General features: G+C 38.3%; 1 protein-coding gene and 1 pseudogene across 2 annotated transcripts in view; both read left to right on the top strand.

Annotated features, from left to right (window-relative positions):
- The window catches only part of LOC309629777 (uncharacterized protein), a 212711-nt gene that overhangs the window by 173591 nt on the left and 14203 nt on the right, over positions 1–24917 (top strand). The window lies entirely within an intron of this gene.
- On the top strand, positions 1341–23404 carry LOC309629758 (nucleotide triphosphate diphosphatase NUDT15 pseudogene; annotated as a pseudogene). The gene has a single exon. The product of its transcript is annotated as a nucleotide triphosphate diphosphatase NUDT15 pseudogene (transcript).

Here is a 24917-nt window from a genome sequence, read left to right as displayed (position 1 = left end):
GATGATACAATCTCAGTGGCCTGAAGTTACCAGCAGCCTCAGCATCACCTAGGAAGTTTTTAGAAGTGCATATTCTCAGCCCCCCACCCCCAGACCTAAAGAACCAGAAACTGAGGAGTTAAAACAGCAATCCGCTTTAGCAAATTCTCCGAGTAAGTTGGATATCCTAAAGCTTGAGAACCACTGGCCTAAACATGTGCCTTTCCAATGGAACTTCTCACAGGGGTCTTTTTTGCTTTGTGCTGAATAGCAGGGGGCTGTGCCATGTTCCAATCTGTGTCCCAGTGCCAACAAATGTGCCTGCGTCATGAGAGGTATTCAGTCAATACACACTTTATAGTTGTGGGTCAATCTGTAATGATTCATCCTAGGAAGCTCTGAGGATGACAAGATGATGTGATAATTCACAAGCCCACTTTATCTAGATGTGTTTTCTCTTCTTACAGGTAGAAAGAACTGTAATTCCTTTCAAGCAAACATCAGGCTACTGAGACACCAGGGTCAGTGTGTAATGATGGGGTTTTCACTTGTAAATTGGAGCATGTTTCTGAAGACCTCGAGGCCTGAGCAGTGCACTTGATTCATTGTGTTTGTATTTTGACAGAGTGGGGGTCAGGAGTGTAGGGGAGAGGGCTTCTACTATATTCTATGTATTCAGGGAGTCACAAACAAGCAGAAAAGTTGTGACTACACAAAGCAGATAAGCATTAAAGCTTAAAATACAAATTTAAAGCAATAAGAGAATCCAAATTATAAAGCAGATCATAATTAATAAAAAAATTTATGCAGGTAGTCATTAAAGTTGTAGACTGTGGTGTTGTGTCCAGAGCACTAGAATAGGGGGCCTCATTTTGTCTGTAAAATGCCCTACCTACCTCATCATTTTATTAGGAGAATCAAAAAGCATAACACACAGACCATTGTACTGTAACATGTGTTCCTAAAAACATTCACAGCCCTAAAAATAATGCAGCTTTAAAAATAAGAAGGGCGGGCTTCCCTGGTGGCGCAGCGGTTGAGAATCTGCCTGCCAATGCAGGGGACACGGGTTCGAGCCCTGGTCTGGTAAGATCCCACATGCCGCGGAGCGACTAGGCCCGTGAGCCACAATTGCTGAGCCTGTGTCTGGAGCCTGTGCTCTGCAGCAAGAGAGGCCGCGACAGTGAGAGGCCCGCGCACCGTGATGAAGAGTGGCCCCCGCTTGCCACAACTGGAGAGAGCCCTCGCACAGAAACAAAGACCCAACACAGCCATTAATAGATAAATAAATAAATAAATAAATAAATAAAATTAAAAAAAAAAATCAAGAATCATTTATATTAAAAAAAAAAAAAATAAGAAGGGCACAGCACTAAAAACAAATGCAACTTTATAACCTGAGCTCTATATAAAACAACCAAAATTTTAAAAATATTACTGTGGTTTAAAAGACCACTTAAATTCCTAAAAAGGAAATCCTGCAATAAATATAGGATGTTACCTTAGAGAGAGAGTAGACAGATAAAAGGGGAGTACAGAAGTGCTAAAGCTTTTGATTTATGAGGACAGATCAAAATACACCATGTGCATGGGTAAGTGCTTCCAAGAGCAAGCAGGTGGCCAACCAAAGTTAAGAGGAAGAATATAGAATGAATGGATATTGCTTGTAGCACCATAATCCACCACCACCCTTTCTGTATTTCAGTTGTGTAGTGTGTATTTCACTCCTGGTACTTGCTGGGACAAAACAGTAACATGCTGTAAAAAATTCAAATCTGAACCAGTGCATTAAATTGATCTAATTCCATTATATACCTATATCTTATCAGCTAATTCTCCACCTGAGAACACTTGTAACTAAACAGGCTGTGTTTGAAAGTATTGTAAAGCACAGTATACAAGTAGCTAGTTTCATTGGCATTATTTTGTTTATAAAGAAAGGCCCAACATAACCAAAATCATCTGTGCAATCAAGGCATCTATGAATTTTTCATTAAATCTTTTACAGCATGCAAATGGTAGGGTGCTGAATGACTTAAGGAATATTAGCCAAATGAACTATTTGTAGTCTTTGAATTCTATTCTGAGTGATTGGGATGTATCTGTGGATAAAGCAATCAGTTAATATACCACTGCTTATAAAAATTCTATAGTGATACCAAGATAATCTTGATATCTCTAGGAATTAGGCATTTTGAATAACCAAGCTTTCTAGAGGTATTTTTATGTTTATTCACAAAATCTTTTTAATTTGATGGAAAGTTTTCTAAATTAAAATTAGAGGACATGAAAATAATACAGTAACAACAGTAATGACAGGAATGCCTTTCTTGTTGCCATGGCCTCACAAGTCAAGAAAGTAAGAAAGGGCTTCTCCACCCATTCCTTCATCTTGTCTGCTTTCCCCCACCTTCAGGGAGGCACCCCCATGGGTTTGGGCCCGTTCGCCTCATAGAGTGGTTGCCATGCTGCAGGTTTTGAAAGCCTACACACCTGAAGAGAACGTTACTGGACTCTAGAATGTGGAGAGAATTCAAGGCGATATAAAAAAAAAAAGGGGAAGAGGCAGAAGCAACCTGAGGAAGAAGTGGAGAGAAATTGCTGGTCACTTGGGGAGGAGATGGGTACATCAGTGTCTCCCATTGGGAACAGAGTCAGGCCCCATGGCTGCAGAAGGCCAGGGACTTGACAGAGCCACCAGAAAGTGGCTTCTTAGTGTGGAGCCTCCCAGTACTGGCGAAAGGGCCCGTCCCATTCCCAAGCCTGGCACAAGGGCGAGGGAGAAATGCTGCCTGTAGAAGGCCCTGGAGAACCCTGCATGGGGGTGACTGTTGTGGACCAAAGAGCAGGACCATTTCCTGGCACTTGTGTCACCCTGAGGAAGATGAGCCTCTGTCCCCAACCCAAGGACCCGGAAAGAATTTCCTGTCTGATGGAGATCAGTGCAAATTATACTTGGTTTAGCAAAGAAAGTATTAATAAAACTTGACATGCGTTATCTCTCGTGGTGTGTGATATAGTGAATATCTAACATGAACATAAAACACCCCTCCTTGGCTTCCTAAGCAGTGCATGAAATAATTTAACTTTGCCTATCCATGAACCTTACATATATGCACGTGTATTTACCTTTACAAAACAATGTAACATGACACTCTGCTTTTTGGAAGTATTGAATTAGCTTTTTATGGTTATTTCACCTCTTCTTCAGTTTGAATAAATGTCTCCTGATTTCTGATCAGTTCCTCTTTTTAGCTCTGGACTTACTTTTAGACAACAAAGCTCATTAAAAATATAAATAATACATTGGAATATTAAGGAGTAATTTTGAAAATATACTTACAACATGAGAAAATGATTCTGATACACTATTCAGTGAAAAAAATCAGAGTACAGGTTTGTACAGCATGATTTGAAATCTATATTGGAAAGAAAATATAGCAGATATAACTAGAGCCTCAAAAGGATTGAAATGGACTTGAGAAACTCTAATTAGCTAATGATGGGGTTTTGCCAGGTTGAAGACCAGATGATTGGCATGAGATGGGAGAACTTTGCCTAGAAGAAAAAAAAGGGGAGGGGGTGGCAGAAAGAGCGTTTCCTGCAAGGATGCCTTGAAGAAAGATCCAAGGAAATGGAAGGATAACTTGGAGTTCACCCTAAGGGTCACTACCTGATAGATAGATGTATGTTCACAGAGATTGAAAAATAAATAAACAGAAATTAGACATGGATGTAGCTAGAGATATAGGAGCTGAGAAAGAAATTCATAAAGATAGAAATACAGATCAGATATGTGAGGCTAGAAATAAACACACTAAAATGTTAACTCACTCTCTCCCAATAGTGGTTTTATGAGATATTTAATTTCCTTTTTAAAAATTCTTTTTTGTAATACCTACCTTGTTGATGACGGTAATATGTTACTTTTAGAATCCTAAAAATATTTTTTAAAGTTTATGCATGAGATAAGTGTGGGGTAGGAAAAAAGTCTTTCTCTACCCTTTTAGGTTCTTCTGGCTGGTCTAAAAATTAAACTGCCATGAGAAAAATTAACAGGAAAAAGTCAAATTTAATTACGCACGTACGGGGGTTCCTTAAGAATATGAAGCCCGAGGACAAGTTGGGCTATTGAGGCTTGTATGCCATCTGAGAGAAGAAGGAGGTAGGGGTTGGAGACTTCAAAGGGGAGGAAGGCAATTGACATGGAGACGGGAAAAGCAAATGTTTGCTAAAAAATGTTTGCTGGGCCGTGCAGAGACGATGGGACACAGAATGGACTTTGGTCTCCAGGCCCTGCAGACTTCCCCCTACCACACCTAGCCCATATTTTTTTTGTAGATATCTCTGGTAACAGTGCTTTTTCTGTACCAGGCACTTTACCTAAGTTATTTTAGGCAGTTAAGAAGGAGGTAAAAATAAAGACTTCCTGAGCCTTTTGTTACTTAAAAAAGATCATCCCCAAATAATTCTCCAACCAAAGAGACACGTTTTAGGGTGACAAGTTTTGTTCCCCTACATAAGCTTGAGTAAGCATAGAATAAGGCCCCATTTCCTTAGATGAAGAAGACAGTGTAAGCTCTAGGTTTTAAAATTCTAATTGCTACTTTTCTTGATGAAGAGAAGGTTCTACTGTGTCACACTCTACAGGAATATTAGTGCTGGCTGATGCACAATGACATATGTATTAAACGAATTTTAGGCTATAAAACTTTTAGGTGTACCAGGCTGTTTATATTTTGCCTTTTATTATAAAAAATGCACATATGTATAGAGGCTGCTTAAGGGTAAAAGATAGTAAATAACCTCTGGACAATAATTTCTCATGAGTCATTTCTTTAGATTTTATCCTGGAATCCAACCATTAATCTTGATCTCCTTCACTTCTTTATTGTCTCATTGAGCTCATTGACATAGTTCAAAAGAGTAAGTAAATTTCAGAATGAGTAGTACCAACAACATCAGAAAGAGAATCTTAGTAAGCTAGAAACCATCCAAGAATTTATCAACTGGAGTTGTCTGTGTCTTTCATTTTATGGGAGAAATAGGAATAGAGGAGAAGGAAAGGGAATTAACCCTTTCTGCTGTTCCTTAACATTTCAGAAAAAGAGTATATAAAAAGACTCAATATCTCCATCCCTTAGGGGTGTTGTCAGGGTTTTTAGTAAAGTGTTCTAAGAGGATAGATGAGATCATCTTCTCTTATCTTGGATGAGATGCTGATGAGAATGCTAAACTATATTCACTGTATTGCAAACTAAACTTGCTTCTCCGTTTCTGTGTTTAGAAATGTTTTTAAGACCAGTTGCTACCTTACTCCTTTTATTCCCCATATTAATTAAAAATAATTACGTTAAGGTCTTGAACATTGTGAATTTGGTATGAAGGAGTAAACAATAGCTTTTTAATATTCAAGTTGCTCCTAATAGAAAGAAAAAGCTTTCAAAAATTGATAATAGAAAGATTCAGCATATTCCTTTTGAGCTGACATTTTAATAATGTATGATTTAAGTTGGAAAGATGTGCATTAAATTTCTGTGAAAATATTCATGAGAATATTAGACATACATTGTGATGTAAGAATATTTAAAGGTAATCTAAACTATTTTTCTGGGCTCAAAATGTGTTTCTGAATAATTAAATTTGTCAAGCCCTGTTATCAGATTTTTAATAAAGGAAAGAAAATAGCACCAAATATTAAAATTTGCTTTCATATAATATATTTAAAATAAATCTTTAATATTCTAACTATATAATTTTTGTACTTGTACCAAATGTTATTACTTTTATTTTAAGGATTTTTTGAGAGAACCTTGAATGTATTGTGTTCAGAGTTGATTACAATTATAGTTCAACTTTTATAATGGGAGATTTACGCAAAACACTTATCAGATATTTGCAGTAAGTCAAAATACTGTAATGGCAATTCCAATAAGGAAAAAAATGTAGTCCTTTTCTCCTTGGAACATAAATTAATAACTAGAAATTGAGAAAACGTATCTTTCCCTTATATGGCTTTCCAATCAGTTTAAACAATTACATCTTTAGTTAAAAGTGCATTCACAGCTCATAATTTTTTTGGATTTCCCCTTCAAGAAAAACCTTTTCTTAGGGAAGTTTTGACAACTTACATTTTAAGTTTCTTGATGTTGAGGGCTGAGTGTTAATATTTTGTGTCTTCCACATAACCTCACACAGTGTGATTACTAGTAATTATCTCTTTCTTGATTCATTTAACCAGAAATTTATCTGCCATTATTATTTCCAAAAATGAATTTTAAAATAAAGTCTACAGTTTGGAGTGTTTCTTAACTATGTCTATTAAAAATAATTTTTTCTAGATGTTGTTTTATGTATCTCTTGGTTAAGAATTTGTCCCTCTTTTGCTGTGTTTTACCTTCTTCAGTTATAACACCTATGGTTATCTAGCTTTCTGAATGCAGGCTTCCACCACTGATGACCTTGGCACTTACTTTCAAGTATCAGTAATTTTACTTACATTTAATAGTGATAAACATCTAGTCCTTATTACACTTTTATCTCTCTTTATTATAAACATACTTTGCTTTCACCTCATGACAGCAAATTCAGCAAATTCAATAATTTCCCCCCAAAGATTCCTTCTCAAAAATTAATAATAAAATGTTGTTTCACAAAAATATGTTACAAGTTCAGAAATATGTTAAATAGTCACAAAAATATGAAGATAAAAATTATTTCCAACATTCACATTTCACCATATTTTTGAAATATTTTTTCTGGTGAATTATTTTGTTTCAAATTTGATTTCTTGCCTGATTTTTAAGTAAACTGTCACAAGGTAGGTTCCCAGGAAGCAGATTCTGAGATGGAGATTAATGTGCATGAATTTTATTAGAAGGTACCCTAAGGATCACAAAGTGTGGAAAGCAAGGAAGGGAACAGGATTTGGCAGAAAGAAGAAAGTGATGTGTGATGCAGTCACACAAAAAATTCAGCGGAACTCATGGGAAGTTCTGAAACTAGGATGGCCCTTCAGAATTGTGCTGACTGGGGGCCAAGGCCTGGGTTTTATACTCTGCACGCACCAGTCTTTGGATTTGGGCTGCCCCCAAAGGGGGACATATCCTTGGATAAAGAGGCTGTCTTCAGTAGAGGTAGTTCCTGAAGAGGGATGGCAGCTGAAGGCTGTGTTCTGGCAGCACTCCTGGCACCTAGTGTGTAAGTCCTCCATTCCTAAAGGGGGCTCTGGGTGGCATATCGTAGCATCCAATACACTAGTCTACCACAAGCAGAGCTGGACATGTTCACTGCATCTACATCAAGCTGTTTTGAGCTGAGCCGCTCTCACAGCCCTGGCACACGAAATCACTGAGCAGATGCTTCTTTCTTCTCCTACCTCTTCACTTCCCTGACACTTTACCTTTCTTTGCATATTTAGAAGACCAACCAGTGATGTGCTTTGTTTTCTCGGCTTTTGTGTATTAAAAATCAACACGAAGACTGCAGATAGATTTAACTGACAAGGAGTCTGTTATATTGTTCTCTATGTGTAGTTCCTCTAAAAGTGTTCGGTAGATCTTAATATAGTCTCTTTTGACCTTGTTTCATTTGAATGGACACTTTTAATTAGAGCCTGCAAAATTTCTAAATGTGCCATATGGTTTGCATAAAAGATTAAGAATAGAAAGAAGGGTAATTATTGTCTGTGGAATAGCTAAAAGAATATTCAACTGGCCAGCTATCAAATGTGATTCAGATGTAAAAGACAAACTGAAGGAACAGTGATCGGTTTTGAATTACATATGATAATTCTTTTCTGGCCTTTATATTTTCTATAGAATTTGTGGGTAAGACCTTAATACAAGTAGTGAATAGACACCCCCTAAAAACTTATGTGTTGTATAGTGATCAGATGTAACTTACTTCTATCATGTGTTTGTAGCAGTTACTTACGAATACATTAAACCTTGAAAGGAGCATTTGCTCTCAGATTATATCAAAATTCTGAAAAATCTTGAATGTGGATTAAATATTGATGCTCTTTCCTTAAGTTCAGATTTTGAAATGTGGGAAATAGGCCTTGCCTGTGAACCATCTTAAGTTACTGAGGATGTTTAAAGAAACCCTAGACAAGGTTTAGTTGTAGCTATGATATTAGATATAGAATATGTAATATATTCACTCTCTGATAAATAGAGATTGGCAGCCAGGTGCCACTGGTGATTTCAGTTACCAGTTTTGGAGACATAATGCATGTAATTTTTAAAATATAGAAGTGATTCATTCTGATTATAATATGTATAAATAAAAAAGAGAAAGTGCAATTCTCTCTTCAGTAACCCTTTCTGCCCTTTGTGCTTTCCTTTCTCTTTAGGTAGACTTAATCACTGGTGTCAGTTCTGTGTGCATCCTTAGTGGTCTTCTTCTAAGCATTATATGCATCTGCATGAATATATCTGTGTATATATTCATAAACCCTAAATATTTGCATAAACGCATATGCATATATATGCATGTACACATATATATGTATACATTCATATAATGCCATATATATTGTTCAGGAACTTTCTGTCTCTCCCACTCCTCTCTCTTATTTAGCATTATGACATCGACGTATTTTCACGCCAGCCCATTTAAATAGAACTTTTTATTTTAAAATTGTTGCATAGTAAGTATTCTATAGGGTGGATTTACCAGTTTTACTTAACCAGTTTAAAGCATGTAGATAAGTGTTCTTTGAAGCTATCTTTATTTGATTTATTACAGTTTATTTTATTAAATAGATGGATAATTTTTATTTCCTTCTAAGATCAAAGTAATATATTTTTCTCCATTTTTGATGCTTAAATTTTGCAAAATGTAAAATATTACATTGTTATTTATATATTTCTTAAGAGTAGGATATTAATTATAAAATAAACATTTTATGTTTTAAAAAATACTTTTAAATCCTTCTTTTTCATATGTTTCGTTTCTCTGAAGCAGCCTCTTCTGTGCTTTTCCTTTTTTCTGAGAATGTAAGTTCCTCTATGACATTGTGTAATATGTAATAACAAATGCCAGGTTCTTCAAAAATAGGCTCAATCCTATAAATTAAAGTCTACCTCCAAATAAAGTTTCTATTTGGAGTTAAACTTCGCATTTTTGAGACATGCGTTATAAAAACCTGACCTACTGGAGCACATTCTTCCAATTTCTAATCAATGTCCATTCAACCAGAGCAATAACTGCTTCATAAGCTAAATTAGAGTGCCTTCTTACAGCTGATAATTCTTGGTACAGCCTCTTGAGCATCAAGTGCGAATTTCAAGGGAATCCGTCCCTAGACAAATTCAGCCTTATCAGCCTGAATCCAGACAGCTTGTGCTTCCCTTTGAATGCAACTAGCCTGTATTTTTCCATCTCTTTCATTTGTGCTGCCTTTGTGAATCCACAAAATCATGTTCAGAACACTAGTGGAAGAAAGAGCATAGGGGCCAGAACGCATGCTTTCTTTACTAAAGCACTTCAGCCCCAACATGTTTGTCTTGTTTGTTCAGTTCTCAGTGAGAACCTCATCTATGTCTTGTTTGCCTGCAGTCAGAAACTCTTAAATGATAAACCTGGAAATGTATTTTCCTTACACTGTCACGTCAGGTGCTAATAGAGTTCTCCCTTTTAAAATCATATCCACTCTCTAAAATGAATGACTTAAATCTAAGTCCATACTGTGACATTTGTTGGAATATTTCTGACATTGTCAACTGTATCCTTGGCATCTGTGACTCTTTTGGATTGAAGATATGTCTCTTGATAAATAAGTTGTCCTATTAGAGCTCTTTTATGTTAAGCAAGGTATCTTTTTTCAGTGTGAGTACTTTTGTTTATATTCATGTATAGTATCATTAATTTATTAATAAATCTCTCTTAGGCTATCTACTACACCCAAGATATTACACTAAGTACTAGGGGTCATTTATTTTAGACCATATACAAGTAGTTATAGGCAGCATGGTATGAAGGAGAAAGAACACTAGATGCAGCATCAGAGACTATGGGTTTGAATCCTCGCTTTGACATTTAAATGCTGTCAGATTTGGGCCAAAGTACTTAACCTGTAATTTTTGGATGTGAGAGCAGAAGTACAGTTCTGCCAATGCATCTAATTTACATGACTAAACTGAACATTTCATATCTCAGTCAAAAGTCTCTGCATTTGAATTACCTCATTGATTTTGAGATTCCTGAAGGACTTCTTAAATAAAAGAGTATAGGCACTGAAGAAATCTCTTGTAGGAAAAAGACAACATTAATCCCAATGGAGAATTCCAGTCTCTACTCTGAAAAACATGCATTACTTGTAGGCCCAGAAAATGAAATATTCCAACGTCTGCTATGTTCAGATCTTTACTGGGCATTCTGTTAAACTTCCATTTGGTGAGTTATTACTCAGGATGGAGAGGAGAAAATACCCAGGACTGGGAAGAAGTAGTCAAGAAAGTGAGAGAGAATCACTGAAGTGCCAGGACAGCAAATCTAAGGTAGGAGAGAGAACCGAGCAGGGAGCTGGTCAGTGCTATCCACATCTACAGAAAGGTCCAAAGTACTAGGTCCACAACTACTAGGCAATCTCAGGTAACCTTTGATCAGGCGGTTTTAGCAGTATGATGAGTGAGATGGCCTAACTGCCAGAGGTGGTCAACGGAGCAGGGACAGTAATAGTTGGGCCACTGGCTTTTGGAGTTGGAGGAGTAGCAAAATGGTAAAGAGAGGGGTTGGAAAATGGAAGACACAGGGAAAAATAACCAATGACAAGGGAGAGAGGAAGGGTTAAGCTCAAGGATATAACTGATGTTATGAAGCCTGAAGGATGGAAATGGAATCAGATTGAGGGCATCATGTAGAAAAACTGACTTTAGAACCCATGAACAGAAGAGGAAGAGAAGTGGAAATAGGAGGCATTTTGTCATAGAAAGAGGGAAGTCAAAGGGGTTCTCATCAACTAGCTCAGGGTTCACAATAAGATCAAAGGGGAGCAGCTCTTGGAACCTGAGAAATGTGTGCAGGGTGACCTACATAAGTCCCAGGGTCCACTGCAAAAGTGAAAATGTGTAGTTGTTTTTCAAAAAGTAAGGAAAAAGTGTTATTATAGGTACTAAAATATAAGGCTTTTATTTTTTAAAATAATCTCTCATCCTATCAGGGTGTTTATTGCTACCGTGCTCCTTGGCATGGGGATACTTGGTGAAGTGCAGATACTCACACAGGCCCCATTGTCCTGCCTTGCAACTAAGCATGTGTGTGCCTGAGAACCCACACAGTGCCCTGGTTGGGGGCCAGAAAGCCAATCTCTCCTGCCTACCTGCTTACAGCCTTACCCAATATGGATGGGCAAAGCCCAAGGGTTCTCTGTGCTTGGACATGCTCAGTACTGGATCAGGGGTGAGTGGGAGGCTCAGCCCTGCAAAATCATCCTCCAGGTGTGCTCTGTGGCTGCCAGCCTGGAGTGTGGCCAGCTGCTGCTAAATCTTGCCAAGATGTCATGGAAAATGTTCACCAAACCCTAACCCTCTCCCAACCCATGGGCAGGCCCTCACTGAGGGGTGTGGGCAACAGAGAGCAGCAATGGTCACTGGGTACAGGTGGGGAAGGGCAGCCTGGAGGAACCGTTTCAGAGAGAAGGGGAGTTGGTAGGAGATGAAAAGATGTGTGAGTTGAGGTTCCAAGTCCTTGGATCATGCCCTATGGTCCCACCCGACTTCACCTACAAAACACAAAGCCCAAGTTAAAGTATTAGATATTTCAAAATGGTGAACATAGAACATTAAACTCTAAACATTGGGCCCTTCTGAGCCCAATGCCCTTTGCCACTGTAAGTGTCACACGCCCTTGAAGCTGCCTCTGAGTGTGTGTGTGTGCATGTGTGTGTGTGTGTGTGTGTGTCATATAAAAAGCTTAGAATATCCACTGTAGAATTCAATAGGGCATCAGCATGAGCAGAATTGTTTGTGAGAGTTCCTCAGTAATGCTAACTTTGGTTGCTGTCTTTGGTGGAAAAGTAGAGTAAGTAGATGGTAGAGCCATATTAGGATTTTCATGGACCCCAAGGCATTTTTGCCTTCATGGACCCTTTCAGTCACAGAAAATTTTTAATGTATATTTTATGATTGCAATGATATAAAAATTCTATATTAAAATATTTTCTTCAACCTAAATGGTTATAGTATTAAAACATTTATGTGGGCCTCTAAAAATATTATGGGTCCCAAGCACTGTGCCTAACAGATAAGTTGACCCCCGGTGGATGGTGATTGTCATTCAGAACTGGCACACGCATATGGGATGGAATCAGGCAAAGGATTCTGGAGAGCCAGTGAGGACAGCTTGAGATCCTGGCTGGGTGGAGAGACGTACAAGAAGTCCCTAGGGAATGAGGAATTTTTAGATGAGGGTCTGGAGCCACAGCAAAAGGAGAGGGAAGTAGTCAAGAGGAATGGATTAATAAACAAATGAAAGTCTGGAGTCCGAGTGGGAAATAGTCTAGGTCCTATGGTGTTGAAACTTTCAAAAAATGAAAAGGTTCAGAGCTTTGGTCTAGATAAAGGCCAGTCATGGGCCACGTAAGTGTTTATTTTTATGTTTAATTTTACTCATTGTATACACACAAAATGAGTTTTCTCAGGGAAAAAAACCTTTGTAGATGACTCTTAAATTTTAAAAAGGAAGATACCTAAATTTTACTCTCCCAGTTGCAGTTTATTTGGCTGTGATTAAAGAAAGAAATGAGAAAAGGCAATATTGTTTTGTTCCAGTTGGGGCTTTTAAATATAATCAGTGCACCAGTTTTTGTGAACAGGAACTTCAGGGTTTAAATTCAGCACATTTCTACTTAATTTACAAGTGCTAATGTTTCTGAGATAATTTTAAGAAATGTAATATCAGATTAGAGATGAGCTATTTTATAATAATGGAAGTCGCATTTAACTACAGGTTAAGTGACTACATTAAAAGGGAATACAATTATTTTAATGGATTTCTAATTAAATGCTTAAATCCTGGATTGACTAGAGGTGCACTTTAATTTAAATTGATCTTTCTTGGAAATTTGGTTGAAAGCTGTTGGCAAAGAGAAAAAAAACTAAAAAAAAAAAAAAAGATTTCGTCTTTAGTGTGTAATACGTTATGATAAATTGTACCTGTTTTGGTAAACATCAGACAAGGAAAGCTACAAAGAAAGTACAGGAGAATGTAACTTAATAATGGGTGAAAAACATAAACATATTTTTCCTAAAAGGAAGTATAACTTATAAACAAACGTAAAATGTTTATTCTCAAGAGCAAATTAAAGAAAGGTACCAATGTTACTAAATAAGTAAAGTAGCAAAATGTTGCATTGTTTTATTTGTACGATTGTGTTTATAATATTTTTTTTTATGTTTTAAAATAACTTTCTCTGATGGAAAAAATACATAATTCATTATTTTCCTTCCAAATGTTTTGTATGTGGTAATGTTACATAAATACAAAAGGACAAGGGGGAGGAGAAGAAATAGGAGGAGGAAGAAGTCATAAAAAAGATAAAACAGTGGGCTCTCTGCAGATGTGTAATCAGAGTATGAATAGCCATTTGTTAAAAATGTTGAAGGGACTCCTGCCGTGTGTAGGAGTTGAGAATAGTTTATCTTTTAAAGCCCTATCGAATCCTACAATTGGATAAATAAGTTATTCCTAGCATTTTAATTTAAAAGTTTACTAGAAAAGAAATAAAGGTGACCTTAGAAGTGGCACACAATTTAACTACCTTCACAAAAGTATAAAGCAAACTCAAGCTTTTGTAATGTAAAGAGCAACTCAAGCATCATATAGAAAAAGCAGTGCTTCTTTCCTAATATGAAGAAGAGTCCGTGGTGAGATTCTGTTTCATCTGGGTCACATGCCCTTCCTTGATCTAACCATGTGGTTAGGAAGACAGAATTCTCAGGGTGTCCCAGCTGGGGTCCTGGGCCCACCCTATAGTTTGATGGTGGTCATGGGACAGACAGGTGCCAACAGCCCTCACTCTGCCCCAGCCCACAAGAAAGGAGCTCTGTAATCACAGAAAAGAGAAGAGAAAAAAGTTTTGTTCAGATAAAATCCTTACTAGAACCCCCTAAAGTCATAATATCAATTCGTCACATACATTTTTTATCAGACTCCCATTCATGGTATGAATTGTGAGGTTTCTGGATGTATAATATGGCCAGTTCCCTTTAGCTAGTTTGATAGTTGAGGTTGAGGTGTAGAGAGGAAGTCAACTAAAAGGGGTAGGGTTAATCAGAGGTAATAGAAAAGAGAGAGGCTGGTTTCTGAGCTCTGTTTCTGAGTCTTAATTCCTAGCTTCTGAATCCTCTTCTCACTTCATCAGCTGCCCCATGACCTAGAGCTGTCCAAGGCCCCAAAGCAGCCACTCTCCTAGTTTCTCTGCTGGCTGTCCCAGCTTGTGTGTCTCTCCTTCTCACTACCATTAAGGGATCTTACTCTTTCCTTGAATCTGATATGTGGGGACAAAGCTAATCAAAATCCACCCTGAGAGGAGAACACCACCCTCACATTCACTTTCCCAAGAGAGTTTTCCCATTCACTTGTACAATCACTGGGCAAGAAAAGGCTCCCCATCTATCATCTATCTATTATCTATCTATCTATCTATCTATCTATCTATCTATCTATCTATCAACAGAACCCCAGTGTGTATTCTGTCCTGTGTCCCAACACCTGGGAAAAAATGCACCTTTCAAGCAGTGACCTCTACAGTATCCAGAGCTCCAGGTGCCCCTCCCCCCATTCAAGACCCTTAGAGTTAGGTATTCAAAGGTCTTTGAATAGTTTCTAGATCAACCCAGTTATCTCAGTCAAGCAGGCAGTCAGCTAACCATTATTCATTACCTGCCTCTGATTTCCAAGCCCTGCTTTTGTCCTCCCCTCTCCCATGGCCCCTCTTCTCCCTCTTTAGATGTGTCTCCATTCACCATTCATAGGAAACACTTACTAAGCAGCATCTAAATGCTAGAGTTATGTTAGACCCTGAGGAAAAGAGGAGAAGCAGAACCAGTCACTCTCTAAAAGATTAAAACCTCTCAGAGGATCATACCTTTCATTCTCCTAGGGGGTGAACCTTGAGTTTGGCTAAACGTTTCTGTTTCTCTAACCGAATGCCTAGGGTGAATGCCTTATCCATTCCTGGAAATAATATCCTTAGCTCTCAGCCTACAGAGAGCTTGACTCTTTCTTGAAAACTGGAAGTGGGACTTCCCTGGTGGCGCAGTGGTTAGGAGTCAACCTGCCAATGCAGGGGACACGGGTTCAATCCCTGGTCTGGGTGGATCCCACATGCCGCAGAGCAACTAAGCCCCTGTGCCACATCTACTGAGCCTGTGGTCTAGGGCCCGCGTGCTGCAACTACTGAAGCCCGCGTGCCTAGAGCCCCTGCTCTGCAACAAGAGAAGCCACCACAATGAGAAGCCTATGCACTGCAACAAAGAGTAGCCCCCGCTCACCACAACTAGAGAAAGCCCACGTGCAGCAATGAAGACCCAACGTAGCCAAAAAATAAATAAATAAAATAAAATAATTAAAAAAAAAAAAGAAAACTGGAAGAGAATGAATGTATTTGGACTGTGAGTTGAACTGGATGTAGAGAAAAGTAGCTAAGCAAAATAAACTAGATGAATTTTTGTTCAGCTCAGTTTTACTGGCTCACTCACCTTCCTTTGCCATTTGTGTGTGATATGATGAAGTACAAAGATGGTGTTGCATATCATTAAGTGTATGTCAAGTTGATGTTTGCAGTAAGCTCTGTGTACAAGCTTTGTTTTCATTGCTTGCAGCTCCCTCACATAAAGAGACTGTGATGACAATATCGTATCACAATATACCAGAGCCTCGTCACAGTGTGATCCTCAGGGATGATATTGGGTCATGTTATAGATGAAGCAGCAATATAATAGATCCACGGAAGCATGACCTTGGAAGCTCTGTTTTCAATAAGAAGAAAGAATAGGTTATTCTGGGCTTGGAAAAAATTTTAAAAATAGTCATCCTCAAAGGCTAACTTGCTGTCCACATTCTGCACTGTAGCAGAAAGACTTTATAATTTCCAAATCGACCAGATCGTTTTCAGTCCTCATTTCATTTGATTTTCAACAGAATTGATTTTGTTGTTCATTCCCTTTAAAAAGTCTCTCCTTCTTGGGTACCAGGATTCCACACTGTCTGCTTCTTTCCACCTTCTCCCACTCCTCTTTCTCAGTCTTTTTTGCTGAGCCTTCTTTCTCTAAATTAATCTATCCATTACTCATCTATTCATTTTTTTCACTTTTTTTTTTTTTTTTGGCCACGCCAGGTGGCATGTGAGATCTTAGTTCCCTGACCAGGGATCAAACCTGCGCCCACCACAGTGGAAGCACGGAGGCTTAACCACCGGACCTCCAGGGAAGTCCCTTTTATTTTTCACTTTTTCAACAAATATTTGTTGTGCGTACTATGGGCCAGGCACTGACTTAAGTACTGGAAATACAGCGATAAGCAAAATACACACCATCTCTGCCCTCAAGGAGCTAACATATAGTAAAATTGTTGGTTCCCTGGATTGGGTATTTTCGATGTTCTTTAAAATCTCATTGTAGGCACACAAGTATGACATCTTTTCCTTCCTCCTTCCTGAGCTAACACAAAGGATCAGCTTGTCAAATCAGGCCCAGGAAGATAAGAGATCTATCCAGTATTATGCTTTGCTAATAATTTCAAGACTACAAGCAATCAACAGGCATAAGTGGAACAAGGAGAAAACAGGAATATCTCTGCAGCTGCTTGGGTTTTCCCACTCTGCAATGGACATGATCTCTCTAACCCAGAGTAACAGATGCTCATGTGTGTGATTTCTCTTCTGTATATAACAAGGACTGTGCAGGGTCTCAGATTCTACCCTACTTTTACGTTAACCAGTTAGCCTGTAACTGTTTCATAGATGCTGACAGAAGACATGAGACTCCTGGGTTAGAAACAAAGGACTTTATTACTCTGGGCAAAAGCAGTAGCCAGAGCTTCATTTGTTTGTGTCAATTCCCCATGTCCCCCCCAAATCCCATAGCAGTGACACAAAGGGCTCATTATAGATGCCTACATATCAGTCGGTTGCATTACACAAGGGGAACACTGAGCTTGGGGAATCCACCACTTTTAGAGTTAGTGGAAACAAGCCTGTTTGTTTTCTCAGTGGAGATGTTAGCTCATCTCTCTGTGCAAACCCAGCCCTGAAAAATAGCTTGGGTAAAGAGTGATCAGACATAAAATAATGTAAGGATGCTCAGGGTCCAGTGTAGATTGCTACTCCCAGCATATACTTTCTCTTGGAATGCACTAATATGGTTTGAGATTATCAATAATTTGAGAATTCCCTCTCTTATATCTTTAAGTCAACCTTCTCTATTGGTCCCTTTCCATCAATATTTAAACTAATGCAAATCTGGTCCACCTTAAAAACTCTCTCCCTCTACCACACTCTCCTGTCCAATTACAACCTTTTCTTAATAGCCAAACTTATTACAATATGTGTCCTAACTTTCTGTCTCCCTTTCTTTGTCTCCAGCTTCTTCTTCAACCCCCCACACTGCATCTGGGATCAATTTGATACTCTATTGAAACAGCCTTCTAAGTCACAGCTTCCTCCTCTGTAGGTAGAAGTAACAGAAATATTCACTTAATAGGTCTGTTCTGAGTATGAAATATGTTAATAAATGTGACGAGTTGAGAGCAGTGCCTGGCACATTGTCCGTGTTCAGTAATTGTTAGGTGGCAACCTCGTCCTCATCATTGTCATCAATGAAATTCTTGTTGCTAAATCCAGTGGGCACTTTTTAGTTCCTATTTGACATCCCTGTGTTGACCACTTTTTCCTTCTTGAAACTCCCCCTCCTTCAGCTTCCATGATGCCAGACTCTCTTAATTTTCCTCTTACTTCTCTGGACAGCCTTCTTGGTCAGATTTGTGTGTTCTGTCTCAGGCTGTCTTAAATGGTGATATCCCTCAGAGTCCTCTGTTAACCTCCTTTCTCTTTTTTATCTACATGCTTTCACTTAATGATATTATCCACTCCCGTGCCTGAATTACTTTCTATATGGAGATGCCAATACTCTGTACCTTTTCATTTACTTTTTTAACAGATATTTTTAGGACATCTTCTATGTGCCAAACACTGGGATAACTATTGTGAGTAAAACCAACAGGATTCCTGCTCTCATGCGACTTAGTCTTTAATAGGGAAAGCAGATATAAAACAAATAATCACCCATACGATTCTACACCTATAGATGAGTTAATGGCTCCAAAGCAAAGATAGTCCTAAGAAAGTATAACACGTCAATCTGACCTAGGGTAAAGGAGAAATGCAGGGCTCCTTAAGGCAGTAGTGCTTGGGTAGACATTAACAGGATGCAAAGGCACTCACTAGGTAAAGGAGGAGAGGAGGAAATAAAAGAGAGTACAAAGTATTCAAGGAACTTAAAGAAGATCAGTTTTGCTAAAACATCGTAAGGGGAAAAGAAGAGCAAGATAGAATTAGACTCTCAGGCTATGACGGCCAGGGCAGAGCAGCAGGGGTGGCGCCCAGGAGTCGGGGTAGGAGTCGTGGTGACCAGCTGGCGGTATCCTCACTGCATTCTCCTGGGGAGGAAGAAAGGGTCATTTGGAGCCGGCAATTTCCAACTTCCCAGGGGCCACTTGGAGTTCGGTGAAAGCTGGGAAGAATGTGCTCAAAGGGAAACCTGGGAAGAAGCAGCTCTTCACCTGAAAAATGTCCGCTTGGCCTCGGTTGTGAATTCTTTCGTTGAGGAAGAGAATTACCATTATGTCACTATTTTAATGAAAGGAGAGGTGGACGTGACTCATGGTTCAGAACCAAAGAATGTAGAGCCTGAGAAAAATGAAAGTTGGGAGTGGATTCCTTGGGAAGAATTTCCTCCCCTGGACCAGCTTTTCTGGGCACTATGTTGTTTAAAGGAACAAGGTTACGATCCATTTAAAGAAGATTTGGATCATCTGGTAGGATATAAAGGAACTCACCTACAGGTGAACAAGGAGACTCCCTGATTTTTTTTTTTTTTTAATGGGTTAGCCAAAAAGTTCATTCGATTTTCCCGTAAGATGGCTCTAGTAGCGCTTAGTTGTCTTTAACTTCATTCGAAACAATTTTGTTAGATTGTATTGTGACAGCTGTCATATCAGTGTGCATTTAAAAAAACACTTATCAAAACTGGTGAATTTTTGTGTAACCATTTTAATATTGAAGATGGAAGAAAAAAGCAACATGTTTGGCATATTATGCTTGATTATTTCAAGAAAGGTAAAAATGCAACTGAAACGCAAAAAAAGATTTGTGCAGTGTATGGAGAACGTGCTGTGACTGAGCGAACGTGTCAAAAATGGTTTGCGAGGTTTCGTGCTGGAGATTTCTCGCTGGATGAAGCTCCATGGTCAGGTAGACCAGTTGAAGTTGATAGCGATCAAATCGAGACATTGAGAGCAATCGACGTTATACCACGCGGGAGATAGCAGACATACTCAAAATATCCAAATCAACTGTTGAAAATCATTTGCACCAGCTTGGTTATATGAATCGCTTTGATGTTTGGGTTCCACATAAGTGAAAAAAACCTTCTTGACCGTATTTCTGCATGCGATTCTCTACTGAAACGTAATGAAAACGTTCCGTTTTTAAAACAAATTGTGAAGGGCAATGAAAAGTGGATACTGTACAATAATGTGGAAAGGAAGAGATCGTGGGGCAAGTGAAATCAACCACCACCAAGCACACCAAAGGCCGGTATTCATCCAAAGAAGGTGATGTGTATATGGTGGGATTGGAAGGGAGTCCTCTATTATGAGCTTCTTCCGGAAAACCAAACAATTAATTCCAACAAGTACTGCTCCCAATTAGACCAACTGAAAGCAGCACTCGATGAAAAGCATCCAGAATTAGTCAACAGAAAACGCATAATCTTCCATCAGGATGACGCAAGACTGCATGTTTCTTTGATGACCAGACAAAAACTGTTACAGCTTGTCTGGGAAGTTCTGATTCATCCGCCCTATTCACCAGACATTGCACCTTTGGATTTCCATTTATTTTGGTCTTTACAAAATTCTCTTAATGGAAAAAATTTCAATTCCCTGGAAGACTGTAAAAGGCACCTGGCACAGTTCTCTGCTCAAAAAGATATAAAGTTTTGAGAAGATGGAATTATGAAGTTGCCTGAAAAATGGCAGAAGGTAGTGGAACAAAAGGGTGAATATGTTGTTCAACGAAGTTCTTGGTGAAAATGAAAAATGTGTCTTTTATTTTTACCCAAAAAACCAAAGGAACTTTTTGGCCAACCCATACATAAAAGGCAAAACAAGGTCCTGTTAAAGAATGAAAAATATCTACATTTCAGAACAACTCCATTTTATCTGAAAAGTCCTACGTGATTGCCAGTAATCTATTTGGAGTCTCTTAATATACCCAACACCCTTTCAGCCAGTACTTGTGAAAAATTTTCAGGGATTGTGTTATGAATTGTATTTCAGACTCAGAAAATGTGATAAATGGTGATGTTGTGGTAATTCTGCTTTCCCTATTTCTCTGTGGTATTGACTGTGCTGTTTGTCATTACCAGTGTGCATGGAGGAGAGTGCAGAATTTGTCTTAGTGTTTCAGTTCTAATAGAGAACCTAATTCAGGTGCAGGACATTCTGCAACAGTATGCCCGTTGCAGAATTTAACACATTTGTTGATTTTCCTCTTTTATTTAAATCAAAAAAAATTGGGGTAATATATTGTGACAGTCCCTGCAACTAGAGCAAACAGGACAGGTCTTTAGGGTGTATTTCCCAGGTTTCCGATTGAGAACCTAAAGTAAGCGAAGTGAGACAAACTATCCAGGATCTGTATCCCATCATTAACAGGCCCTGTCATTTTGGATCTCTCAGTTGATCTGAGATTCAGCTTCCTTATGTGTAAAATGCTATTAGACTAGGGCAGTGAATCTCAAAGTGTGACCCAGGGAAGTCCTCAAGACCCTTTCAAGGGTCCTCAGGGTTAAAGCTGTTTTTGTCATATGAAGACTTCATTTGCTTTTTTCATTCTCATTCTTTCCTGAGTGTACAGAGGAGTTTGCATGTTGTGTGATACTGTAGCAGACTGAATGCAAAGCAGATATGAGAGTCTAGCTCTCTTCTATTAAGCTAGATGTGAAAGAAATGGACAAAAATGTAAAACAATGCCACTCTTCTCACTGGTTCTTTTGTTTTTTCTTTAAAGAAAAATACCTATATTTTTTATAAAAATTATGTTAACATATAACGGTTTTTGTTATTTGTAAGTAAATTAACAAAAGAATTCTTAAAAAACAAAAAAAATGAGAGAGAGAGAATTAGAGAAGGAAGCAGAGACCAGACCACACAAGGGCCTCCAGACCATGTTGGTGTTCAGTTTAATCCTAAGAGCAACGGGAAGGAATTGAAGGGTATAAAACTGAGACAGGAGTGAGGAAGCGGGTGACATGATCAAATTTTTGTTTTTGAAACATCACTGTGGTGCAGCAGATATTAGAGGACCCAGTAGTGGATGGCGGGGGCAAGGGGGGCTTTAGTTTGGATTTGAGTGGTGTCAGTGGACATGAGAAATGGACAGATTTGAGATGTTTTAGGAGATAATTTTGATATAGTAAAATTTGATATTAGATCAAATGTGGGTGAAGGAAGGGAAGATATCAAGTATGACCCCTAAGTTTAGACTTGTGCAGGTAGATAGATGGTAGCTGAAAAATACCCCCATAGTTTTCTCCTGATTTTCGTCCACATACTCAGTTGCCTACTATATATATCCCTAACTTCCAATCTCACTTGCCCATCAAATCATGATGTCCAAAACTGAACTATTCTTCTAGTATCAAATGTTCCTCCTGTGCTATTGCAGTGAATGCGGTGAATGCCACAGCCAGCCATCCAGTTGTTCAAGTCAGTTTACCTTGACTCTTTCTTCTCCATCACATCCAGCTAATAACCAAATCATTTTGATTTTCTCTTCTTAAGCTCTTTTATATCTGCCCACATTTCTCTGTTTCCACTGCTACTAGCTTAGGTCAAGTCCTCATCTTTTATTTGGATTTTGGCAATTGCTGTTACTTGGCTTCCCTGCCTTCAGTCTCCCACTTCTCTAATCTATCCTTTGCCCTGCTGGTGCCCATGGTCTATAAAGTAAAGCCATGTTTCCTTAGTATGGCAGAAAAGACTCTCCATAATCAGGCCCTAGCCACATCTTTAGCATAATAATTTTTTGCTTTAATCCTTACTCTACACAGACCAAATCAAGGAACCCTCACAGAGCAATTGTGAGGAAACCATTCAAGAAGGCATCTTCAACCCCTCTAGCACTATCAGATATACCACAACTTTGCACAGGCAGTTTGATAAACCCATATATTTGTAATAAAAATGAACCAAAATTGTGACAAATCCTCAAATTCATTAGAATCTTGACAGAATATAATTGCTCCAATAATGTTACAAGCCTTGGTGAATATAGATTAAAACATTTTACTGATTGGAAGACAATAAATCTTTTTGGAAAGTGTGTACTAAGTTTGAGCTGCACTGGGTAACTTCCTCCTGCACATCCACTTTACAGTATGCATGCCTCAGTTAGAAGATTTCTTTTACAATCAATAGAATCATGTGACTTAAAATGCTTAAACCACAAAAGGGAGGGTACTGAATCACTTAACTGAGGAGGTCAGAGGTAGGAGGGCTTCAGGCATAGTTCATTCAGGGCTCCAATTCCTGTTTTCTGTTAGTCCTTCAGCACTGTCCTCTTTGTTGGCTTTATATTTAGTGTAGCTTCATTCATGGGAACAAAATGGCTACTACATGATGGCTCATACACACATTACAATTTCCAGAGCAAGAGGGCCTCTATGTCCCAGGGTTCCCAACCTATAAGTTGAGCTTCCTGCTGATTGGATCACATCTGAACTAATTCATTCATTCCTGAGATGGTCATATGCTAATAAAGACATTACCTGGTCCAATCACTGTGGCAGATGGAGGTAGGTTTATGCCAAGAAAAGTCCACCTCAGATTTGAGAGAGGAGTGGTGTTCATCAGTCCCGTATAATCTACATGGTTTCTCTAAAATGACAGGGATAAAATTCCCCAAAGGAAAACCTGATAGTTATTGAGTATTAGTGAACAAGAAAAATGGATGAATCCCAAACAGCCAACCTGTGAATATTCATTATAGACACAATTTAAATTTGTTCATGAGCAAACAAAAATTACTCTGTGCCCTGGAGTTTTTAAAGCAACTTGTAAAGTGTCAAAAACAAATATCAGTAGTCTATTGCAAGGGTGAAGAGAGCGAAGTGGAACAGAGCCCATTTCTAAGAAATCCCATTGATGAATATGGGTGGATAGAAGACTGAATTATGTGGATGGCTCTCAAACCACACATTCATTCATTCATTCATAGAACATTTATGGAGTATAAACTCTATTCCAGAAAATGCTTAATGTGACAGGATCCTTGACCTTAAGGACTTCATCCGATCAGGAACTACAGAATTAAGATACAAGTGAAAAGTCAGCAATATTGCATATCAGAGTGAAAGTATAATAGAACAGAGTGAAAATAAAGCCACATAGAAAATCTAGTGGTGTCTTCAACACAACCTTTAATATTTCCTTCAAATCTAACACTTCTATAATGCAGTCTTTAACATAAAGCAATGCTTATTTCCAATCAACAGGTGTCCGAGAACAGAAACCTATATTGCCTATATTAAAAGGTAAATGGAAGAATAATTTATCTTACTCTGGCTGCACACTCTAAAAAAATAATATAAAACAACCTTGATTGTTTGGAAACAAAAGTGGATCATTGTTGTCTCAGGGAGCTTTTATGTGCAAAATACATTTGATAATAGTGTGACTTCTTTTAAGCTATTATATTCTGTGATCATCTGGGGAAATAGTCTGGGGGATAAATACAGCAGAAATATTTAGAGAAAGGACATTAAAAAGGAAGAATAGCAGGCACAGTTGATTCTTTTTTGACATTCTTTTACAGTATAAAAATCATCAAATCCTTGGTCCATATCACAGGGATAATGCTGAAAAAATTCTAATCACTTTATCATTATTCCCAGAAGTGTCCTGGAGCTCCAATTCTGAGGGCAGGGCTTTCTGTAAGCATCTAACATTAAGATATAACTGAGAGAAAAATTGGAGAAATGGTTTCTTCACATGAAGTATACTTCATAATAAAATTTTAATGTAATATTGACATTTCTGGTTTTTAACTCTGTTGGGCAGAATCTTGATGGAAAAGAAAATCACTTGTGACAGCTTCAGCATGAGTGTCTAATATCATGGCAATTTAACCCGGTTTTATCCTATATCAGAGGTATTTCATCAGAAAAGAACTAAAATGTCCTTCATGTTTTACAGAAGAAAGTCATTTCTTGTAACAGATAATGCTAACATTGTCTTAAAAATATTAGCTATTATTGAGTGAATAGTGTGGGAAATATGGGTGGTTTATTTTCAGAGGTTTTGGTAAATAATTTAATGTATGTATATATGTTTGTATGTATGTGTATACACACACTATTTTGGTCAGAGTATTGATTTATCTATCTGAACTGAATTGGTCTGCTTTGGTCAAACAGCTGAGAAGTTGAGCCAAATCATGACATTTGTGATCCGTGTGACACTTACAGTTGAACAGAGGACTCAGGCTCACTACTCAGAGTATGGTCCACAGACCACAGCTTCAGAATTGCCTTGGATCTATTAGAAATGCAAAATCCAGCCCCTCAGCCCCAGATCTACTGAATCAGCATCTGCATTATAACAAGATCTCTAGGAGATTAAAGCATTAACTACATAAGGGGATCTCAACG

This window comes from Balaenoptera borealis (genome assembly GCF_965194805.1).
Source record: "Balaenoptera borealis genome assembly, chromosome: 5".
Taxonomy (NCBI): domain Eukaryota; kingdom Metazoa; phylum Chordata; class Mammalia; order Artiodactyla; family Balaenopteridae; genus Balaenoptera; species Balaenoptera borealis.
The sequence above is the reverse complement of the archived record's forward strand: the minus strand, read 5'-3'. Positions and strand labels throughout refer to the sequence as shown.